The sequence below is a fragment of the Mauremys reevesii genome, linkage group 5 (assembly GCF_016161935.1).
Source record: "Mauremys reevesii isolate NIE-2019 linkage group 5, ASM1616193v1, whole genome shotgun sequence".
NCBI lineage: Eukaryota > Metazoa > Chordata > Testudines > Geoemydidae > Mauremys > Mauremys reevesii.
In genome coordinates, this window is record NC_052627.1 from 7,058,838 (window position 1) to 7,082,887 (window position 24,050).

General features: G+C 44.8%; 1 long non-coding RNA gene across 1 annotated transcript; it reads left to right on the forward strand.

The window, feature by feature from the left end:
• Positions 1 to 11,389: 11,389 nt before the first annotated feature.
• LOC120405516 lies at positions 11,390 to 19,028 on the forward strand. Its single transcript, XR_005598634.1, has 3 exons — positions 11,390 to 11,826; positions 12,959 to 13,096; positions 18,980 to 19,028. It is a non-coding gene; the product is annotated as an uncharacterized LOC120405516 (long non-coding RNA).
• The last annotated feature ends 5,022 nt before the right edge of the window (positions 19,029 to 24,050 follow it).

Below are 24,050 nucleotides of genomic sequence, written 5' to 3' on the forward strand. Positions count from 1 at the left end.
GCCATTTCCCTCTGTTCATACTAGCCAAACTTAATCTGTTTGAGTTTTGCCCCACATCCACACTATCATTTCCCTAAAATGTTTCAGCTGAAATGCTGACTATCCCACAATTCCTGGCTCAGCTCCCAGAAGCAAGGCATTCTGGGAGAGTTCTCAAAGTCACTGGTTCAGTGTGAGACAGTAGTGGAAGCACTGGGAGCTTACATTCGTAACTTTGCTAGACACTAATACCAGTCTTAATAAATACACTGGATTTATGGCTTATTAGAACAATCTGTAATCCACTAACCCCCCTTTATGTCCCATGACTATAGGGGTGTGAACAGGTCACTTTACCTTGAATGCTGTCTTACAATATGTCTTAGCTACTTATGCGAAACATTCTGTTCCAACTTGTATTTAGCTGTGACACTCTAATTCCCAGACCAGAAGAAGAGCTCTGTGTAGCTCAAAAACTTGTCTCTCTCACTACAAGCCATTGGTCCAATAGCTGAAACTAGTCTGCTTCCATACAAGCACTAAATCATTTCACACAGAACCAGTTAAGCTTACACAGTTATTAAATATCGCTGGTGGGAAATCACTTTCCTGTCTCATGAGAGTTTAAGATTGACTTTTATTTTGACAGGTTTTCCTGTCCCAAATCAGAATGAAAAGTCAAAATCTCGAAAATGTTTGTGAACTGATCATCAAAAATGTTCTGGATTGGGTGAAGAAAAATTTAGTTTTGATAATTTCAAAACTTTTCATTTGAACTGCAACTTTTTAATTAACTTTTTTGGTATAAATTAACTAAATTATAAAAAAAAATCAAACTGAAAAACTAAACTTTTAATTTTGAAAAGGTTGAAATGGGATGTTTAAAAACATTTTGAAAAAAGTTTTGAATCAGGAGATTCCTTGAAACCAACTCTTTCCTATGAACAATTTTGGTTTTGATAAATCAGCATATTTTGAGAAAAAAAAAATTGCTGGCAAATTCCCAACCAGCTAGGGTGACCAGATGTTCCAATTTTATAGGGACAATCCCGATTTTGGGTCTTTTTCTTATATAGGTTCCTATTTCTCCCCATCCCCGTCCCAATTTTTCACACTTGCTGTCTGGTCACCCTACAACCAGCTCTGTTATGAAACCTGCTGAAATATAGTCTGTTCTAGCCACTTATTAGGCCATTTTCCAACCATTTGTAGGCTGTTTGGGGAATCTTACCTTCGGTACAAAACGTTTTATAAGTGTTCTAGAAGCCTCCAACACTTTGATTTCTCTAGGTTAAATCAGGCTACAGAGCGTGAAGACACAACATATGGTGACTGATTCATGAGGATGAACTCCAAGGTGGAGGAAATCCTCCTAGGACATGAGGAGACCACAGGGAAGTGAAAGCTTGAGAAATGAGAATTACTACAGTGATTTTTTTTGTTTGTTTTTTGTAAATTGCTGAGAGATCTGGCACCATATAAATGCAAAGTTTTAATTTATTAGCTTTAGAATATCTTTACTAAAACTGACTTTACCTGCACCTGTTTCCTTTATAGTGTGTAAAATGATTGGTATTTTGCATTTGAAATATTAGGAAGAACAGTGTCTGACTTACTTCTCCGCGGGACCTTTGCAAACTATTTGGCAGCTATAGTGATATCACATGAGCTTGTCATTTGAACTGCATCCGCTCCTTCCAGCCAATAGAGGGAGAGAATATAAGAAGCCGCATTCCCCCTCCCCACACCTTCAGCTGGAGGGAGAGCTACAGTTCAGATTAAGGTCTCAGGTAACATCACCATTCAGATGGCCAAATATCTTGCCCAAGTGCTCCAATAAAAGAGAGGAGTGAGGACCTGACATTCCACATATGCAAGAAACAACTCCAGAAATTCAAGCTGGCAAGAGAAGAAACAGGCAGTTATCAGTGCCCAGCTGCTTTCCACAAGAGCTGGATGAGAAATGGAATGATTTTTTACCACAAATTTGGCCAGTCTTTCACTGAAAAATTCCAAAATACACCTCTACCCTGATATAACGCTGTCCTTGGGGGCCAAAAAATCTTACCATGTCATAGGTGAAACCGCATTATATCGAACTTGCTTTGATCTGCCAGAGTACGCATCCCCCCCCCCCCCCCCGGAGTGCTGCTTTACAGCATTATATCTGAATTCGTGTTATATCAGGTTACGTTATATCAGATAGGTGTATTCCAACCAGCTTTGCTTACTACTGTGTTCACTCTGGACATTGTCTGTCTTGTGCTGGTTGGCTGTTTGCTCCAACTCCCTCCCACCCCTTCCCTCACAGTCTCTTAGCCCCAATCCACCTGTTTTGCATGCTCCGCACCTTCTGTGCCTTTTCTCCCTCTCCCACTTACCCCACTTTTCCATCTCGCCTCTCACCAGCCAGATGATTCTGTCTGGCCTCTGAATGATCTGCCTCTGCAGCTGACCTGCCCAATAACATGGCCTCCTCCACACCGCATGACCTTGCATGCAGCGTAAAGGTGAGGTCATGCTGCATGGAAGCCATTTGGTTTCTCTGGGTGGCCCATGGAGGTGCCACACAATTATGTGTGTGGCCCACATCACGGTAAAGGTTGGACCACTGAGTCGCTCTGTGTCTGCTCCCGCTCAGCCCTTTGTCTTCTGTGGTGGAGGCACTTGGACTCATTACCAAATCTCAAACCACAAGCCTGAGAGAAGCCTGCTTGCCATCAACTAGGTCCGCCCCCCTGCTTCCCTTCCACAGCCTTAAAGGAAGCAGGAATGAACCCCAGAAATAAGTGCTGTGCTCAGCTATAAACCAACACTTTTGTCTAGGCAAGGACAAAAGCTCAATTAATACAAGGAGCCATTCATGAGACCCTATGGGGAGTCACACATACCTTGCCCCCTCCAATAGCTCAGTGCAGAGACCCCAGTGCCTAGCTGAACAGGTCAATACTATCCAGCCCATTTAGGAGTCCAAACAACACCCCCGCCTAGTTTCCTAGTGCACAAAATGGGGTTGCTCCTTCCCTGTGCAGAGTGAGCTCACGGTGTAAGTCCCAGTTTCTGCTGGACGGCCTGGTGTCTGTCTCAGCCCTATTCAAGGCGGTGGGGGTAGTCTGCCCCTTACTGTGGCGATAAGTATGTGGAGTGGGAGGCTCATATGTCTATTCAGATTGTAAGCTTTTTGGAACTTAATGTGTTTCTACAGCGCCTGGCACAATGCGGCTCCAATCTCAGTTGGGGCTTCTGGGGGAGAGGGGGCATCATACCAATAGGAAATCATAACTACAGTGTGGTTGACTTACTGGCAGGATGCTCCTTGAGAACTTTTAATTGGTTCATGCTACCAGGGAGAAAGAAATCCACAGCTGAAGTGCTCAGGATTTAGCACTAGATGGAAGTGCTATTTTGTGGTACTCAAGTTGAATGGGAACTCTAGCAGAAGAGAAGGGCTCATTTGCAAAGCAATTTCTTTTTTCTTTGCCAGTTTCTAAAATGTTTATTAACCGAACAACTGTTTCATTAGAGCACTGATTAGCTGAGAAAATTCTCTTCTGCAGAAGATGTGTGAAGGATGAGGACTTAACACCAAAAGAGCAATCAAGGGGAAGCGACTGGTTGCACTGTCAATAGCTGCTTGCTACATGCTCTTACACTGAGGTCATGTTTTTACCCATGTAAAGGTATCCTGGCCCTGATCTTGCACAGGATTTGAGGTAGCACAGATTGTATGAATGAGCAAGCAAAGAAGTGTGAAGTGCACACAAAAACGCACCCCATTCCCCTTCCTCTCCTGCTTGTGAGCTCCCTAGAACTTAAAAGGGGCATGATCTTAGCAAAAGTGAAAGTGGCCAGTGACAAGTGACAACTATGTCATAGGTGCCCTTCGGAGGCTTATAAAGACACAAGCACGTCAAATGATGAGTCTCATACTTAAAACAGTGGACTAAAATTCAGAGGAAACTTGAGCTTGTGGCTAAAGCACTGGACTGGGACATGGAACATCTGAGCTTAGGTCACTGCTCTTCCATAGATCTCTTCTTTAACTCTGTTGTCATTTGCAGTGTGGTTGTAGGTGTGTTCGTCCCAAGATATCAGAGGGACCAGGTGGGTGAGATAATATCTTTCATTGCACCAACATGGGTGAAAGAGACATGTTTTTGAGATAGAGTGAAGAAGAGCTCTATGGAGCATGAAAACTTCTCTCTTTCCCTAACAGAAGTTGGTCCAATAAAAGATATTACATCACCCATCTTGTCTCTTTAATTTTGAGCACATGACTTAACCTCTAGTTCACCATGTTCAAAAGTGCCTGAGTTATTTAGGAGCCAAAGTACCATTGACTTTTGATGGGATGTAGATGCCTAAATTACTGTGGATGTGTTACTGAAAATTCTACTCTCTGGTTTCCCATCTATTAAAATGGAGATAATGCTTTCTTTCTCCCATCATGCCTTAGTCTGAGTGGCATACTCTCACTATGAATATGTACAGCCCTAGGACAATAGGGCACCAATCTTGAGTTGAGCCTGTAGGAGCTATTGTAATCTGAATGCTGTTACTAAGAACTTCTTGGCTATCCACAGAACATTTTTTGCTCCTTTTTCAAATTGTTCCTCCCTTGGTTGACACATGATTTAAAAACAAAACTCATCCTATTAATCGTTATTTACTCTCTATATACACAGTGTGATGGTTTTGTAATCTGGAAATCTTTCATGAATACACTTATGGGAGAGAAAATATTGGCTCTTTCCCCCTCAGTAAAGCTCGCTCTTTTGCCACTAAAGTCTTTTATGCACTCAACCACAAAGGTGCACAGGGAATTGTTTGCTTAACTGTGATTTCTATGCAGAAGGTGGGTCATATTTCTCAATCTAAAATGGCAGCATTATGCACCATGGAAAATTATTTTGCATTGGCTGAGTTCAAGGTAAGTTTGCACATTGAGAACATTTGTGCTGGAAACATGAGAAGTTGGGGAAACGCATTAAGTTTGCAGCCTCCTCTTCACTTTCCTTGTTTCTTTGTTTGTTTGTTTTTTAAAAGGCTGCACACACAAAAAAGGGTCCCCAAGCACTTTATTGTCATTTATGTAAGAAAGAGAAAATAATTACAGCAATATCCAAGAACAAAAAAATTCCCAACTAATGTCAAATGCCATAACATAAACAAAGCAGTTTCTTTAAAATAAATAAATAAAAAAGACTTGAACAATGGCATTGTCTATATGCTGTTGGATCACTTTTTATTTGATTGTTCTCATACTCTGGTCATTCACCCTATTATCATCTACTATACCCTACTTTATCCATCCCACTGATATTATGTTCAGTATTGTGGGTCAGATCCTCAGCTGTTGTAAATGGGTGTAGCCCTATTGATGTCAATACTGCTGTGTGGATTTACATCACTTGAGGATCTGGCCTGTATTCTGCCTTAGCTGGTGTGTTACATCAGTTGGCTTTACCTGTAGGATAAGGGAGAGAGCACTGGTCTGGGGCTGAAGAGTTCTGAACTCGACTAAATATGTGAGGAAGGACTTCCAGCTGAGAAACAAGCACCTTGGTTTGGTCAGAGATATGCTCCCTTTGGATTCACCTGGAGGAGACACCAGCTAAAATTTTCAAAAGTAACTAGAGATTCTGGGAGCCTCCACTGTGGGTTGCCCTCCATGAGACATTTTAAAGGGGTCAGATATTCAAAAAGGGCTAAGCCCCACTACCCTCTGAAAATCAGGCCCCTTTGAGATGTTGTGACAGGTCCACCATCTCCTCCCTTTGGACCACTATAAACAGGCTGGATACTTTCCAGGTGTATACGCACCAGTGTGTTATTTATTAGGTCCCCTCTGCCAGCTCATCAGTACAGCCTTACGGATTTTGGTGGAGTTACTCCTGATTTACACCAGGGTACATGAGATCAGAGTCAAGCCTATGGATTTTCAGGGGATCCCGCTGACTACTGCTCGGGATATTTACTGGAATCCACCATCATCGATAATGAAATGAAATACAAATTGAAGAGGTTCTGAAATGGAAGATGAGTTTATAAGATACTAAGAGAATGTATGTCAGCAGTTAGATACAGGAAAGAAAAATGTATGAGATGTTTGTTTATTTTTCATTCTCTTGCTGAGTTTGTTTCTTTCTGTTTAAGAACCATTTCAAAAAGTTTTGATGGCTTTTTCGCCATGTGATTTATTTGGGAGTTAAAAACTCTGCTCATAGACATTGGCAACCCACTGGCCTGTGACATGGAAATGCGTGTCTCTGAAGCAGCACTTCACTTTTGAACCGACAATACTTTACATACAGGTGTAGCATCTGCTGCAGATAAATTTTGTTTAAAGTGGATTTCATTATCCTTACAGTGAAGCTTTCACTGCTTATAGTGAAGACACTGAACAAATCCCATTGGAGTGTAACAATAACCTTACAGGGCCCTGCTAACATATACAATTGTCAATACTGCCTATAACGGGGTAGGAAACCTATGGCACGTGTGCCGAAGGCAGCATGCGAGCTGATGTTCAGTGGCACTCACACTGCCCAGGTCCTGGCCACCGGTCCAGGGGGCTCTGCATTTTAATTTAATTTTAAATGAAGCTTCTTAAACATTTTAAAAACCTTATTTACTTTACATACAAAAATAGTTTAGTTCTATATTATAGACTTATAGAAAGAAACCTTCTAAAAACTTTAAACTGGCATGTGGAACCTTAAATTAGAGCGAATAAATGAAAACTTGGCACAGCACTTCTGAAAGGTTGCCTGTTATATCCTTGGGGGCAGCCGGTTTAGGAAGAAATCACTTGAGGCCAGACAGCAGACAGCTAACAAAACTACCATTTTATTTACAGACACAGAGCTCACCCAACCAGCCGAAACCGGCTGGGCTATCCCCTAATAATCTAACTCAGTTGCCATAGGAACAAAAAACATGACAACCAAATACACAACATATTCCTCCCCCCCTAATAAGAACATCCCCTAAATAAAACACACACTAGACTAGAGAAGGAGGGTAGACTGCCTCCATACCTGGCTAAACCCTGGGGTTTATTTTGCCCCATAACCGTGGGTTCGTCCTAGCTAAAGATCCAGCCGATGAGGAGGCCTTCTGTCTCTAGGTGGATTACGGCGAACTTCTGGTGTTGTTGCACCCGAAAATACCATGGGCTCTGGGTCCGCAGCATGAACAGGTGAGGAGGTGGTATCAGCTCGTGCTGGGCAAAGGGGTATCTCAGCCGCCGGCAGTAATGGAGGAGAACAGTCAGAAACAGGTGATTTGTGATTCGGTGTCTCACCAGAAGTGGTGAAGTCAGACCACTCAACTGCAGATGTGTCCTGAGGACTGGCATGACCTGGCAACAGCTGATCTACATGTCGCCGCCAGGTAAGATTCTCTGCAGTCCGGACTGTGTAGGAAACAGGTCCTGTTTGAGTGATGATTGTGGCAGGGACCCATTTAGCTCTGGAAGTATAATTCCGAGCCAAAACTGGCTGTCCCGGGCTAAAAGTTCGCTCTTTTGCTCTGGGTGCCCGTCTGATAACTTGATTTTGCTGCTGATGTTGCACAATTTGTCAGGGTTCAGAAGGTTTCAGCAGATCAAAGCAAGTGCGCAGCTGTCGTCCCATCATTAGAAAGGCTGGAGATGCCTTGGTCGTAGCATGAGGTGTGTTTCTGTAGGAAAGTAAGAAGGTATCCAGACGCTTTTGAATGGAGTATTGTCCCCTTGCTGATTTCAAAGCATGTTTCATTGTCTGCACAAATCTTTCAGCTAATCCGTTGGTGGATGGATGATATGGTGCTGACGTGATGTGGTGTATCCCATTTGCCTTCATAAAATTTTGAAACTCCTGAGAGACGAACTGCGGTCCATTGTCGCTCACAAGTTGTTCTGGCAGACCAAAACAACTAAAGAGTCCTCGTAGTTTTTGGATAGTACTCTCTGCAGTAGTGGACTGCATTATAGAGCCTTCTGGCCATTCAGAATGGGCATCTACTGCCACCAAGAACATGTTTCCTTCAAGGGGGCCAGCGAAGTCAATGTGAATACGTTGCCACGGGTTTTCAGGCCAGTCCCATGGGTGTAGGGGTGCCCACTGGGGTGCATTCCTCACACCCTGACATGACATACAAGCTTTTGCCTTCTCTTCAATAGCACGGCCACCAAAAATAGCTTCGTGCAATTTCCTTCATGCGCACTATTCCACAGTGACCGGAATGTAGCTGTTCTAACATCTGTGATCTCAGTGGTGGTGGAATAATGACACGTCTCCCCCACAACAAACAACCAGATTGGACCAATAACTCCATCCTCCTGGACATGTAGGTAACAAGGTCGGGTGAGACCGGAGAGGTTTGTTGAGATTTTCCATGCATCACCAGGTCCATAACTTGGGACAATACTGGGTCAACGCAAGTTGCCTTCTTTATCTGAGTAGCAGTGATGGGTGTATTCTCTACCTGTTCAAAGTAGAAGATTTCCTTTTGGGCACGATCTTGATGTTTGACTGGCAAAGGCAACCTTGAGAGGCCATCTGCATTGCCGTGCAGAGTGGATTTCCGATATTTGATTTCATATGTGTGTGACGAAAGTAACAATGCCCAACATTGCATACGACTAGCAGCTAATGGGGGAATGCCTGTGTAGGGTCCAAAAATTGACGTCAGAGGTCGATAGTCTGTGAGAAGAGTAAACTTTCGCCCAAACAGGTACTGATGAAACTTCCGAATTCCAAAAACAATTCCTAATGCCTCACGTTCGATTTGGGCGTAGTTAGTTTCTGCTTTGCTTAGAGTGCGTGAAGCAAAAGCAATAGGTCTCTCTTCTCCCGAAGGCATAATGTGTGACACGACTGCTCCCACTCCATAAGGGGAGGCATTGCAGGCCAATTGTAGGGGTAAGGATGGATCAAAGTGCGTTAGAACTTCAGAATTTAGCAATGCATCCTTAGCTTTGTTAAATGCAACATCACAGGCTTCAGTCCACTTCCAGGCTTTGTTCTGCCCAAGGAGCTCATGAAGTGGTTTTAGCAGTGTGGCTAACTGTGAGATGAACTTTCCATAATAGTTCAGTAGTCCTAGAAACGAGCGCAGCTGGCTTACATTTCGAGGTGGGGGAGCCTCCACAATAGCTTTAATTTTTGCAGGGGCCTTATGAAGACCTGCAGAATCGATGATGTGTCCCAAATATTCAACAGAGGGCTGGAAGAATTCACACTTGTCTTTGCAAACTCGTAGGCCATACTCTTCCAGTCTTTGTAGGGTAGCCTCTAAATTCTTTAAGTGATCCTCTTCATTTCTTCCAGTGACCAGGATATCATCCAGATAGCACTGAACTCCTGACAAAGCCACACAAGATCTGGTCCATAGCCCTCTGGAACAGGGCGGGAGCAGACGTTATTCCGAAGGGTAGGCGACAGTATCGATAAAGCCCCTTATGAGTCACAATAGTCAACAGCTCTTGGGACTTTTCATCGACGTGCATCTGTAAATATGCTTGACTCAGATCAATCTTACTGAATTTTTGTCCCCCAGCCAGGCCTGCGAAGAGGTCATCGATGCGGGGAAGCGGATATTGCTCTGCACACAACACTGGGTTGACAGTGACTTTAAAATCACCGCAAATCCGGAGAGAGCCATCTTTCTTCACTATTGGAACGATAGGAGTGGCCCATGAGCTATGGGTAACTGGTATTAGGACTCCATTGGTGACCAGGCGCTCCAGGTCCGCTTTGACTTTCGGCCTGATGGCATATGGCACAGTTCGGGCTTTCAGATATTTTGGTGGACTGTCAGGTTTAATGTTCAATGTCACAGTGATTCCCTTCATACTTCCCAAATCATCTCCAAAAACAGCAGCATGTTTCCTTAGTATAGGGGTTAGACTGGTTTCTTCTTTAGTCATCCGGTGCACTTCTGCCCAGTTCAGTTGAATCTTCCCAAGCCAAGACCTACCCATTAAGGCTGGGTAGTTACCTCTCACCACAAACAGTGGCAATTTAGCAGCCTGTCCATTGAGCTCCACCTTAACATCAATAGTGCCCAACATGGGCACAGCTTCTCCCGTATACGTCTTCAGAACAGTTTTTGTTGCCTTAAGTGGAAGATGCTCTACCTTTTCTTTATACACAGTCTCGGAGACCAGTGAGACGGCTGCACCGGTGTCCAGTTCCATGCGTATAGCTTTGCCATCCAACAACGGGGTTACCCAGTATTCATGTGAGCCCATTGCCAAAGACAAAACATGCAGTGGCACTTCCTCTTGCGATGAGGTGTCATTTTGATCATCCTGGGTCTGCTCTAGGGTATGCAGGGTTCCTCTTTTTGTCAGCCAGACCACAGGCCTCTTTTTCTTTTGTTTACAGGCACACTCAATGTGTCCCTTTTTGCCACAGTGTCGACACACCAGGTCCTTACACCAGCATTCTGATGCCTGGTGACCCGGCTTACCACAGCGGGAACATTCTTGACTCTGCACAGTTTTGTGGGTTGGTTCTTGTGACACTTTTTGCACCCTAGGGGATGCACCAATGTATTGCGCCTCCCTTGTAGCCAGTTCCATGGAGGCAGCAATATCAACAGCCTTCTGTAAGGTAAGCTGAGCCTCTGTCAGTAGGCGCTTCCGTATAGCTTCACTGTAGAGGCCACACACTAACCTGTCACACAGGGCATCATTTAACATCTCCTTAAATTCACGGTGTTCTGCTAGCTTTTTTAAAATTGCTACAAATTGTACAACTATTTCATCTCCCTTTTGGTCTCCTTTGTGGAACCTATATCTTTCAGCAATTACCAGTGGTTTGGGGGAAAAATGGGACCCCAGGATTTCGACAATGTCACTGTAAGATTTAGTCGCTGGCTTAACAGGGTGTAGTAAGCTGCGTAGCAGGGAGTAGGTTTTAGCCCCTACAACACTTAAGAATATTGGCACCTTCTTCGCTTCTGTAATGTCATTTGCAATAACAAAAAGCTCAAAACGCTCAGTATATACATGCCACTGCTCTATATTCTCATCAAAAGGTTCCAGTGGCCTGGTCAGAGTAGCCATGATTTTTAGTCTCACTTTCACAGTCAGTGCAAACAAGCAGCTTTTTTGTTTGTTTGTTCTTTACCTTGACTTCTACTTCCTTCTGTTACTGGAGCAGCACCGGAATCCCATCCTCGTCACCACTTGTTATATCCTTGGGGGCAGACGGCTTAGGAAGAAATCACTTGAGGCCAGACAGCAGACAACTAACTAAACTACCATTTTATTTACAGACACAGAGCTCACCCAACTGGCCGAAACCGGCTGGGCTAGCCCCTAACAATCTAACTCAGTTGCCATAGGAACAAAAACCATGACAACCAAATACACAACATTGTCGACCCCTGGCCTATAAGTACACTAGCTGAAGTGCAGACCACTGATCAGGGTGCTAACATGGGAGAGTGGGGTTCAATTCCTTCCTCTGCTAGACCTCCTTTGTGACTTTGCCTCAGCTCCCCCTCTGTAAAATGGGAATATTAGTACTTCCCTAGCTCCCAGGGGTGCAGTGAGGCTAACTACATTAAAGCAGTGTGAGGCTTTCAGATACTGCTGTATTGGGGGGATGTGGTGGAAGATGAGGAACTATTTGAATAGGGAGGCCATTTCCTGTCATAGAGAAACTCTGTTAAGAGTGAAGGTTCACGTGAAGAGAAGAACAACACTTTGGAATAAGGGCATGTCTACATGAGCACTTGCTATGTGGCAAAGTGAGGCGTAAATCTACAGTGCTCCAGTGGCCTGTGCAAGTGAATCCAACCACTGTGGATGAAAGGTTCCCTTGTGTGCATGGATAAATTGTGGTTTGAAATGTAAGTGTGCCTTAAGAGAGTTCCACAAGAGGTGCTTCCATTGGTTGTAGTCACTATCTTCTAGCTGTGGATGGAAAGAAACCGTTGCGCAGTACATGCTGTGCAAACCCTGAATTTTGTCTAGGTGTGTACAGCAAATATCTAGTGGGGAGATCATAGAATCATAGAATATCAGGGTTGGAAGGGACCTCAGGAGGTCATCTAGTCCAACCCCCTGCTCAAAGCAGGACCAATTCCCAACTAAATCATCCCAGCCAGGGCTTTGTCAAGCCTGACCTTAAAAACCTCTAACGATGGAGATTCCACAACCTCCCTAGGTAACCCATTCCAGTGCTTCACCACCCTCCTAGTGAAACAGTTTTTCCTAATATACACCTACACCTCCCCCACTGCAATTTGAGAACATTACTCCTTGTTCTGTCATCTACTACCACTGAGAACAGTCTAGATCCATCCTCTTTGGAACCCCCTTTCAGGTAGTTGAAAGCAGCTATCAAATCCCCCCTCATTCTTCTCTTCTTCAGACTAAACAATCCCAGTTTCCTCAGCCTCTCCCCATAAGTCATGTGCTCCAGCCCCCTAATAATTTTTGCTGCCCTCCGCTGGACTCTTTCCAATTTTTCCACATCCTTCTTGTAGTGTGGGGCCCAAAACTGGACATGGCACTCCACATGAGGCCTCACCAATGCCGAATAGAGGGGAATGATCACGTCCCTTGATCTGCTGGCAATGATGGCCATCTGCACTGACTGTGTTTCCAAGATACAAACTCATTAATCATTCTGTTTTCTTTACTATCAATCACGTATGCTGACTTCTTTCAGTGCTCATGACCTTAGTTTTCTTCTGGTTGATTCTTAACCCTACTTCGGCAGCCTCACATTTGACAATGGTAGTAGACTTTTTCATGACATCATCATTATCTGTCTCCAACAGAACAACGTCATCTGCAAAGTCGACACCTTGATGTTTTCCTCTGTTCCAATTAACTCCTGAAGCTTCCTTTGATGTTGCTTTTTGCATCCCATAATCTATCACAATACAGAAAAGGAGGGAGTGATAAAATGTAATTCTACCACATGCCTATGATAATCAAGCTAAATTGGTTTCTCCACTTTCTATCTCTACACAGTATTTTGAACCTTCATACAGCAAGTGACACTAGCTTTACACAAAGTCCACACTATTGCAAGATCTTCCATAGCAACTCTTTATGAGTGGAGTCAAAACCTTCGGTGAAATCTATGGCGTTCAGGATTAATCTTCTCTGGTAAGCAAGCCATTCCTCAATCAATTGTCTCAGGGTAAAGATGTGGTCTATGGAAGATCTTTTTGGTGTAAGGCCTGCTTGCTCAGTACACTATTTTTCCCATCTATGACCAGTTTGATTCTGGTCAACAGTACACTACAGAATAATGTGAGTATGGCATTATCCCTCACCGGTTATCGTACTCCAGTTGGCTACCTTTCCTTGGCAATTTACAGATTATGCCTTTCTTCCCATCGTCTGTGTAGAATTCTCTTCTGTAAACTCTATTAGAAAGTTTATATAGTTCATGGACTACCACATCCTCACCAGCTTTAAGCATTTCAGCAGGGAGCGTATCTTTACTAGGCACTTTGCCATTTTTAAGCTGCTTAATTATTAGAAATTTCTGCTTCTGAAATTTATAACAGTGAAATATTTAATTCTGTATCAGTTAGAATTGTTGGCTGTGGTTGGTTGAGTACTTCATTAAAGTGCTTTTACCATTGTTCCTTTTGATCTGTTTCCCTTGACAATTGTGTATCTTCACTTTTATGATAGCTCTGAGTCTGGAGCCGTGATGACAATTGTTTACAAGAAATCGTTTCAGGTGTGGCGTCACCTCTCACTGATACTTCTTTGGCTTCTCTTGCTTTTTTGTCAAGACACCCTTTTATCTTTCCGACAAAACTCCTTTACTTCCTCTTTACATACTCCTGGTGCAGCATATGTTGTTCATCTTGTTGTGTCACCTGTGCTTGGCACTTAAGGCTTTTCTTTCCTCAATCAGTTTCAATATGTGCAGCAGTATCTATTCTTCTTTCCTTGATCCTCTTGGTTCAAGTGAAGTTGTGGCAGCTTCCTGGCAAACATCTCTAAAGCGAGCCCATTGTTCCTCTATATCATCATTCATTACTTGCCACTCTTAAAATCCATTTGAGAACTGGACTTTAAAATCCTCCAGACTCCTGGGTCGATCAGTTATTTTCATATCAAATACCATCTCTCTTTTCTTACTAGCGTGTCTGTTTAGCTTCATTCTAACTGTTCCGATGATAAGACAGTGGTCACTGATATCAGAAGTGTGAGAAACGAGTGTGTGTCCAGCAGTGATTACCTCCATGGTCTTTCTGATGGCAATGTGAGGCAATTGTTTCTTGGTAAGTCCATCATTAGACTTCCATGTTAGTTTGTGTTTCCTGCCCTGAAGGAAACGTATTCCCCCAATGCACAGGTTATACATACTGTACAGTCTGATGACTCTTTCACCATTGTCCATTCACCCCTCGGATCCATGTTTACTCATATAATGCTCACATTCAATGTTGTTACCAATTTAGGCATTCATATCACCCATATCCAGAATGACATCATAAGCATGAACTTGGTTTAATATATCTTGCAATTCATTGTAAAAATATCTTTTGTTTGTTAATCACGATCACTGATAGGTACGTAACACTGGATGAACGTTACTTTAGCATGATTTCTAGCAAAATGTTCTCTTATCATTCATGATTGACTGGGTCCCATTCCTGTAAAACTTGTGTTGCCTTTTTGTGGAGCAATGTGCTGAGTCCCTCTATGTGAGTATCATCTTGCCTTCCTGAATAGCCTTCTTCAGTAACACATGAATGGAGTCTTCTCATTTTGCTCACTCCAAGAATACTAATATTCAGTTTCTGCATTCATGAGAATAGCAAACTCATAGTGACAAAGAATTTGTAGGAAAACAGAACCAGCTGGTAAGGTGTGGCAGATTTTTTGTCAACAAAAACCAGCTGATTTTGCACAGATTTATTTATCAATCATCTCTTAACCGGTCTTAATGAGAGAAAAGATGAAAAAGTTGACATAGAAAATCCAGCCATATAACCTGGAAAATACATTGCAAGTTGGAGCTGCACAGGACTGTAAAACACTGAATATTATAGCTTTTGTTTAACTATTGATGGGGTTTTCATGTTTCTTTCAACTTTTCCTGAAATTAAATGACTTCCGCCTCTCTGGTCTCCAGAGAGACCTTTCTTTGACTACAATGCGGCTGAACTTTTAGACCTCATCCTTCCTCATTCTGAGCTGATTTTTACTCACATCTCCTTATCATTTGAAAATCCTTCTCTGTGCCACACAGGACAGGAGTCAGTCTGTTAGTGTTGATGTGGTCTAGAAATCAGGGTTTCTTTGTGCATGTGGTGGGAAGAGGAGAGGAGACATGTTTGAGTATGCTTTCTTCCTCACAGGTATGGAGAGAACAGAACCCAGCTAATATAACTGATCTTCTTGTTCATTAGAGCATTTGGTCAAGATTTTCAAAAGTGCCTGGTGATTTTGGGGGCCTCCATTTTAGCGTGCCCAATCTGATACAGACTGATATTCAGAGGGCTGGTGCTTAGCACATTCTGAAATCAAGCCCTTTTAAGATGCCTCAAGCCAGATACACACAAATGGAAGCACCCAAACTCATGAGTCACTATGGAAAATCTTGGCCATTTATTATTCTATTAACAGAAACCCTCTCTTAACATCACTTTAAAGGACAATATGGCTTAATCTTAACAGCATTTTGTTCTGTTTTTTGCTTAGGAATAACTATGATGCCTTTGGCTGTACTTTTTTATAAGTGACTCCAGGCTTAGTGCATGCTGCTATTCCAATGCTTATATCTTTCAGTAAACCACTTTGCATTTGAAAGACACACAGATAATTTCCAAAATGTAAGGTTTACTGGCATGGCACATGCCATCATAGATTAAATATAATATAGAGTTTTTTTAATAGTAGCTGAGTTTTTTATCTCTGTAAACCTAAAACGTTAAACAACTCAGCCTGCTATCAAAGTTTTATTCTATCCGGAAGAAGCCATCTGCTTTCCACAAAAAATCACTGTTTCCTTGATCTCTTCAAATTAATCCTGCTGTGATTAACTTCAATCCAATTAAAAAGAACATGTAGGCAGCTGTACCAATCTGATTACCTGTGGACACTCTAGCATGCTGCCTCGTGGGGGGAACCAGGTTCAAAGCTAAAATATCAAGCATGAAGAAACTGAAAGCATCACCTCAGACTCTCATATCATGCTAAGATGTGTATTAGAGAGCAGTACTGGACTTGCTGTTTATGAAAAACCTTTCAGGCATGGATCTCAAGGAACATCTTTATACACCCCCTCGTGAAGAAGGTATGTGTTAGAGATGGACCTCAGTTGCAAAGCACATGCTAGTATCTTGAGGCAGTACTGTCTAGTGGTTAGGGCACTGGCCTAAGACAGAGGGAAAGGGGGTAAAATCCAAGCTCTGGCACTGACTTGGTGTATGACTTTGGGCAAGTCACTTCCCCTCCTATTTTTTGAAAGGTCTGGTTTTTTTTTTTTAAAAAGGAAAACATCCCATTTCAACATTTTGAAATGACTTTTTATAGACATTTCAGATATTTGTAGCAAGAATAAAAAAGAGAAATTAAACCTATATTTCAAAATCTCAACATTTTAATTGACCTGAGCTGATATTTTATTTTTGCCAGTTCATGTCATTTTTTAGATTGATTTTTCATTCCAATTTGAGATTGGAAATTTTTTTGAGTTCTGTCAATTTTTCCCAGGACAGGAAATCTATTTTCTGCCCAGCTCTAGTCCACATTAAGGATCATGCATTGGATAGAACAAAACACAGACGCGCCTGCCTGACGCGCCTGCCTGAGTATATAGCTATACTGTTAGAAAAGGCCATGGATCACGACTGCCCTTTGAGAATCAAGCCAACAAAACAGAACACTCCTTTTTGCTTGCCTAAACTTCAATGCCTGTTGTCTTAGCTTTATTTGCATAGACTCTCAGCACACAGCCATTTTGTGCTGCCGCTGTAATGTTTCTATTACCAGTGAGGCTGTGATTTCATTTAATCTTCCCATTGAGGGGAACGACTCAATGAGAGGGGACCATAATGAGAAGAGAGATGAGGGAAGCTTGGAAGACAAAAAGGATCCAGGGTGGGGAGAGAGAGAGAACGATGGAGTGTAATAGAGATGGGGAAAATTGGGCAGAGACAAGAGAGTGTGAAAGAGAGGAAGTGCTATGGGTAAATTGGTACAGCTGCTTGAAAAATCTATTTTATTAGCTAGGAAACATTTTGAAACCCCCCACAAATGTATCTTTAAAAAAAATCAGGTTTTTTTGTGTTCCAGTCAAAAACTACAAATATGTCAACAAAAAACAAATGTTCTCCCCCCAAATTCCTGATTCATCATAAAGCAGTTTAGCTAGAAAATTTTTAGAGCAGCTGTAAAGAAAAAAGGAAGGGAAAGTGGGGAGGAATGTCTTAGAGGCACAAGGAATGAAGGAGGGTCTTGTGGGAATGCAGTCGATTGGGCTGGACTAGATTGGGACTCAGGACACTAGGGTTCAATCCCTGCTTCCTCTCGGGATTTTGGGTGTCCTTGGGCAAGTCATTAAGGCCAAGACTGTTAAAAAATAGGAGCCTAGAACAGGTCAAAAACACATCCATTGTCAACAGGAAAATATCATCCAAAATGTTGAGTTAGCTTCCAAAAATAGAATTGTCAGTAAAAACATTTAAAAAAAACCCAGTGTTTTTGATTGGCAGTACAAAGGCCCTGTCACAGTTCAGGGCAACTGACATGTATTCCCCCTCTATGGCCCACCAATGTTACCTACTTTCAGACTTCCAGCTCCTCAGCTCACATCTCTCTCCCTCCTGACCAAGGTATTTCCAGGCTGCCCAGTTCCCTACCTATAGTGTGAGTTCCCCAGCAAGTCAGACTGACTAAGCAGGACTGCTTTCCTTTCTTCTCAGAGGTTACAGAAACATGTCCACAGTTATAAAGGTACCACACCGTTTTTGCTAAGCAAGCACATTTATTCTTAAGGTTAAAGCATTACAGATAGAACGTTAAACCCATAAAAACCTACATGTGTGCTAATAAGCCTACCAGAGATCACCCCTACTCCAAAAAGGGACCTGACAGAAGTCAGACCTTAAAACCCTAACCAGGGTTTTTCCTATGGTTACTGCCTAATCACCTTGTCTCAGAACAAGCACACCCCTGGATGTGGGAGTCACTTTCTTATATAGCTTGGGACTCTGATCTTTTCTTCATGTAACATGTGATTAGCAGACCAAGATCTCCTCCTCAGAGTGAAGCTTCGAAGGCTGAATTCTTGCATAACTGGAGGAGGTACATTTGCAGACACCCAAGATTTTCTGGGAAGCTGATAACTTTAAATGTTCATTTTTGTCTGGAACATTATCTCAAATAGTCCTTTGAAACTCATAACTCTTCTCAGGATTTACATTAGCCAGGTCTACATGCAATCCCACAATCATATGTACACATATGCTTTTTAATACAATGAGCTCCTAAGACACTTCAACTTCATTCAGTAAACTTTGTCCAGGATATTGCAGGAAATTGCCATTTCTGTCACAGGCCGAAGGTCTAAAATCCATCTTCAGAAATAAGCAATCGGATTTTCAAAAGTGCTAAGCACCCAACAGCTATCATTGAATCCAGCAGATGGCTGAATAGGGATGTAGACACGTAATTCGAGGCCAATAATTGAAAATATTGGTCCTTATAGTTATAGGGCAACCATTAGTTAATGCTGACATTTTAATGATCTTCACTGTAGGGATTTTGTTTTTTTACGCAGCTGTTCTTATTGCACCATAGTTAAGGTTGAGGTGAGCTTCCTGTATAAGACCTGATTCTTCTAAGCATAGTAAAGTCTTCAGTGACAAGCAGCTGATCCAATGTTGTTCCCACTAAGAGGTTTGCAGCAGCTCAGGGCCAGATTTACAAAACATCTCAGCACCTGAGCTGGGCTAATAACTGGTTGTTTGGGTCAGTGACCAAACTGGAAAAAAGTTTCAGAACAATGTTTTTTTTCAGGTTTCTTGGCGAAAACAACAACAACAAAAGTGAAAAAAATGGATTTCAGATGGAACAAAGTGTTATGTTCAGCTGAAATGAAACACTTTACAAAAATAAATAAATAAGGAAAATTCCAAACCCGAAAGTCAGACTTTAATTTCAGGAATACTTCTTTGAACTGTTTTGACATTTCTTTTTCTTTCCAGACACTATTCACTTAAATAACCTGAATTCACAGGTCATAGTGGTCAACCCACATCTTCATTTTTCAATGAAAAAACTATTTGCACAGAAAATTTCACCTAGCAGATCCCATTTAGCCACTTCTGTAGGTGGCTGGATTTTGAATGTACTTTGTGGGAGCTGCTGAGAGCTGAGACAAAAATCTCTCTCTTACATGGAAGCAGGATCAGGCTCAATGCAGAGGTGAAAAACTTCTATAGAGGATCAGGGGCGGCGAGTTATATGGGCCCGTGGGGCCCAGGCCCCACCAATAATCCAGGAGCTGGGCTCAGCCCCACCAATGTTTGGGCCCCAGGCCCTGTGCTGGGGGTCCCCGAGTTGCAACACCCGGCCGGAGCTCTCACTCACCGCAGCGGCCGCGGCAGCTCCCGGGAGGGGCCTCAGGAGTGACTGGACTCCCAGCCCATTGGCCGGGAACCCCAGCCAATGGGAGCTGCTGGGGGCGGTGCCGGAGCTGCCTGGCCGCGCCTCCACAGCAGGGAGGGGGAGCGAGCCACAGGCAGCGGCTGAGCCCTGGGCAGCCATTGTGAGCAGCAGACAGACACAGACGGTGAGCTGTGGGCAGCCAGACACACACAGCCGGGGAGGGGGGGTTGGTGGGGACAAACACACACAGCCAGGCGGTTGTGGGACAGAGACACATGGGGACGGACAGACAGACAGCCCCAGCCTGGGAGCTGTGGGGGCAGCCAGACACACACACACAGCCGGGGATGGGGGAGTTGGTGGGGACAAACACACACAGCTTGGGGGTTGTGGGACAGACACACACGGGGGGGGGACGGACAGACACAGCCAGGGGGTTGGGGGTTGTGGGACAGACACACACCGAGGGGAGCAGACAGACAGACACAGCCGGGGGGGCGGGTGTTGGTGGGGACAAACAGACACAGCCAGGGGGTTGGGGGTTGTGGGACAGACACACACAGTGGGGGGCAGCCAGCCAGACAGACACAGCCGGGGGTTGTGGGACAGACAGACACAAGGGGACAGCCAGGGGGTTGTGGGACAGACACACACAGCGGGAGCAGACAGACAGACACAGCCGGGGTTGGTGGGGACAAACAGACACAGCCAGGGGGTTGGGGGTTGTGGGACAGACACACACAGCGGGGAGCAGACAGATAGACACAGCTGGGGTGGGGGGGTTTGGTGGGGACAAACAGACACAGCCAGGGGGTTGGGGGACAGACACACACAGTGGGGGGCAGCCAGACAGACAGACACAGCTGGGGGTTGTGGGACAGACAGACACAAGGACACAGCCAGGGGGTTGTGGGACAGACACACACAGCAGGGGGGAAGGGGGACAGACACACACAGCCGGCGGAGGTGGGGGCAGCCAGACACACACAGCCGGGGGTTGTGGGACAGACCGACACAAGGGGACAGCCAGGGGGTTGTGGGACAGACAGATGGACACAGCCGGGGGAGTTGTGGGGACAGACAGATGGAGCTGTGGGTGGGGAAATGAGCAGCAATGGGCACCCCGGGGCTGGTATAAAATACACAGGATGGGGGGGGGCTTCCTGAGGGGACTATAGCAACACCCCCCGCAGAGCAGACCCAGGTTGCAGCTGGCTCCGCCCATCACAGCCCCCTGCCCCACAGAGACCCACACAACCCTCTGCCCCCTCGAGAGACTCCCAATGACCCCTGTGCCCCTGTCACTCCTCTCCAAAGAGCCCTCCCCTTTGTGCCAGCCCACTCCCCTCCCCCACTGCCTCCCCTCCTCCAAAGCTCCCTACAATCTCCCCCTTTGCCTTCCGCCCCCCAGCCCAGCCCATTCCATTGGCCGGGAGGCTCCCAGTCTAGTGGCTATCAGGGCCCATGGGAGCTGCACCTGAGGCAGGGTGCCTGCTTGCAGATGCAGACCTGCCTGGCTGTGACTCCACAGCATAGGGAGGGGGAGCCACAGGTGAGCAAGCCCTGGTCATCATCATCATCACAGGCCCAGTAATTCTCTGGATATTTAATTTCACTGAGGCAAAATGTGTGCAATGTTATGGGTTGAATGATTGAATGACATAATACCCACCTGCCCGCATTGTCCAGCACTAAGTCCAGTAATGTTGTCAAGTGTTTGTTGCACAACATGGTGGTGCCTACCCCTACCTTGTGCTTCAGGGGGTGATGGAGTCAGGGCAGCCTGTTATAGAACTACCTGATTAGTAATTGGATATGTTGGCTGGCACCTTTTTTTACGTGTTCGCTCCCCCTGATGTTAGAACCTGGCTACACCACTGGGGAGGGGAGCTTCCTAGACCTGTGCAGCTGGGGCTTAGGTGAATTTTGTGATACTGTGCCCCTCCCCAGCTACCACCCTGCAGTCCCCACTCCTGCACCATGCTGGGCAAGGGGCAGCCCCATCCCCAGTGAGGCTATGGTGAGGGGTGGCAGCAGGGGAGTCCACACGTGATGGCAACCTCCCCCCTCGGTACCCACCATAGGGGAGGCGAGTGGGCTTTCTGGACCTGAGAGGGACCTAGGAGCATGTGCAGTGAACTGCGGGGGAGAGGAGGGGTCCCTCCCCTGGAGCTTGCTGCTGCCAGGGAGGGTGGAGGGGAGTCCTCTTTGGCCCTAGCCCTGGGGCAGCCTGTCTGCACCCCAAGTTCCTTATCCCCAGCCCTGCCCCAGAGTCCTCACCTGACGGGAAAAACATGCAACTTAAATTTGGTGGTCAGTTTAGAGTATCATAGAATATCAGGGTTGGAAGGGGCCTCAGGAGGTCATCTAGTCCAACCTCATGCTCAAAGCAGGACCAATTCCCAACTAAATCATCCCAGCCAGGGCTTTGTCAAGCCGGGCCTTAAAAACCTCTAAGGAAGGAGATTCCACCACCTCCCTAGGTAACCCATTCCAGTGTTTCACCACCCTCCTAGTGAAAAAGTTTTTCTTAATATCCAACCTAAACCTCCCCCACTGCAACTTGAGACCATTACTCCTTGTTCTGTCCTCTGCTACCACTGAGAACAGTCTAGATCCATCCTCATTGTAACCCCCTATCAGGTAGTTGAAAGCAGCTATCAAATCCTCCCTCATTCTTCTCTTCTGCAGACTAAACCATCCCAGTTCCCTCAGCCTCTCCTCATAAGTCATGTGCTCCAGCCCCCTAATCATTTTTGTTGCCCTCCACCGGATTTTCCAATTTTTCCACATCCTTCTTGCAATGTGGGGCCCAAAACTGTACGTAGTACTCTAGATGAGGCCTCACCAATGTTGAATAGAGGAGAATGATCATGTCCGTCGATCTGCTGGCAATGCCCCTACTTATACAGCCCAAAATGCTGTTAGCCTTCTTGACAAAGGCCAGAGGAGGGAGTGTTAGTGCCTTTGCGGACTTCTGGGAAGTGCATGGGGTGGAAGGGGATGCTGGGATGCTCTGGAACCACTCCTTCAAAGCCAGTCAGGACTCTGGGGGAGCCTCCTCTCTGAGCAGACTGTCTCCAGGGCAAGAAGCTTACACCTTCCTGGGTCTGACCTCAGAGCATTCAGCATGCCCTTCCACAGCATGCACTTTCCGCAGTGAGTCCGCCCAGGCGGGGTCCTGGGGCAGCCAGAGGTCCCTGCACCCCAACTCCGCAGTCAGATGTGACTCTCAGCCAGACAGTAAAACAGAAGGTTTATTAGATGACGGGAACACAGTTTAAACAGAGCTTGTTGGTACAGAAAACAGAACCCCTCTGTCAGGTCCATCTTGGGGGGTGGGGAGCCCAGAACCAAGTTCTGAGTCTCTCCCCATTTCCCCAGCCAGCTCCAAACTGACACTCCCTCCTCTGGCCTCTGTGTCTCTTCTGGACAAGTAGGCCACCTGATCTCTTTGTCCCCAACACCTTCAGTTGGCATCTTGCAGGGGAAACTGAGGCACCCACACAGTATTCAGAGAAAATATTAAGAACATTCCCACTTCATCACAACAGGTGCAACAAAATATAATACTGTATATTGAAGTAGGCAAGTGCTGCTTCTGACTTTCCACTTTTAATTGACCCTTGTAATCTTGTGGGCTTCATTTTATATGGCACCACCATTTTGGGCCCCACCAAAAATTATACAAACCCGCCGCCTATGTAGAGGATGACAAAAAAAATCCCTCTTGAGTTTGAGCTGACATCTGTTGGAAGAACTGACCACTGAGCATACAAGGCCATAAGCTATCCAAGACATACAATTATAAGAGAGGAGGAACCGAGAACACTTGGGAGTAATGACTTCAGCATTCCAAATTAAGGCTGATAGCTTTTATGACTGAATGGTGGCACTACAGCTCTGGGAATTTGCTTACTCTCTGCTAGGTCTGGGCTCCCATACAAAGGCTATTAAAAATAAGACGTGTTGCAGTTAACGGTTGTTTAACTGATTTTTAGCTGGACTAATGTTTCCAGTGAATGCTACTTTGGACTCTAGGGTATGGCTGGATCTGTGCTTTTTTCCTCTTAAAAAAAGGGGCGGGGGGAGCAGTGAATAATATTACTGTACTGATTTACATAAATGCAGTTTAATGCAGACTCATTTTCCAGCACTTGCATAAAGGTGATTCAGTGCCAAGCTGTTCTTATGTTTAATAGCTTCAGGGATGCAGGGAGCACACTTCCCAATGGAGCCACATTAGAAGAACTGGAAATATTTGCAATTTTTGTGCTAGTTCTAACCTAAATACTAGGACAATGACTCCCCAACAGCAGAAAAGTCTTATTAAATTAAAGCCCCGAGTCAAAGAAATATGCTTGGCCATATTAGCAGTCAGGTAAAGATCGTCACTGTTGACCCACGTGTTTAAGTGTAGTCATCTCAAATTCTGGGAACAGATGGCATACATGATGTTAGTATTGGTCTAATATGCAAG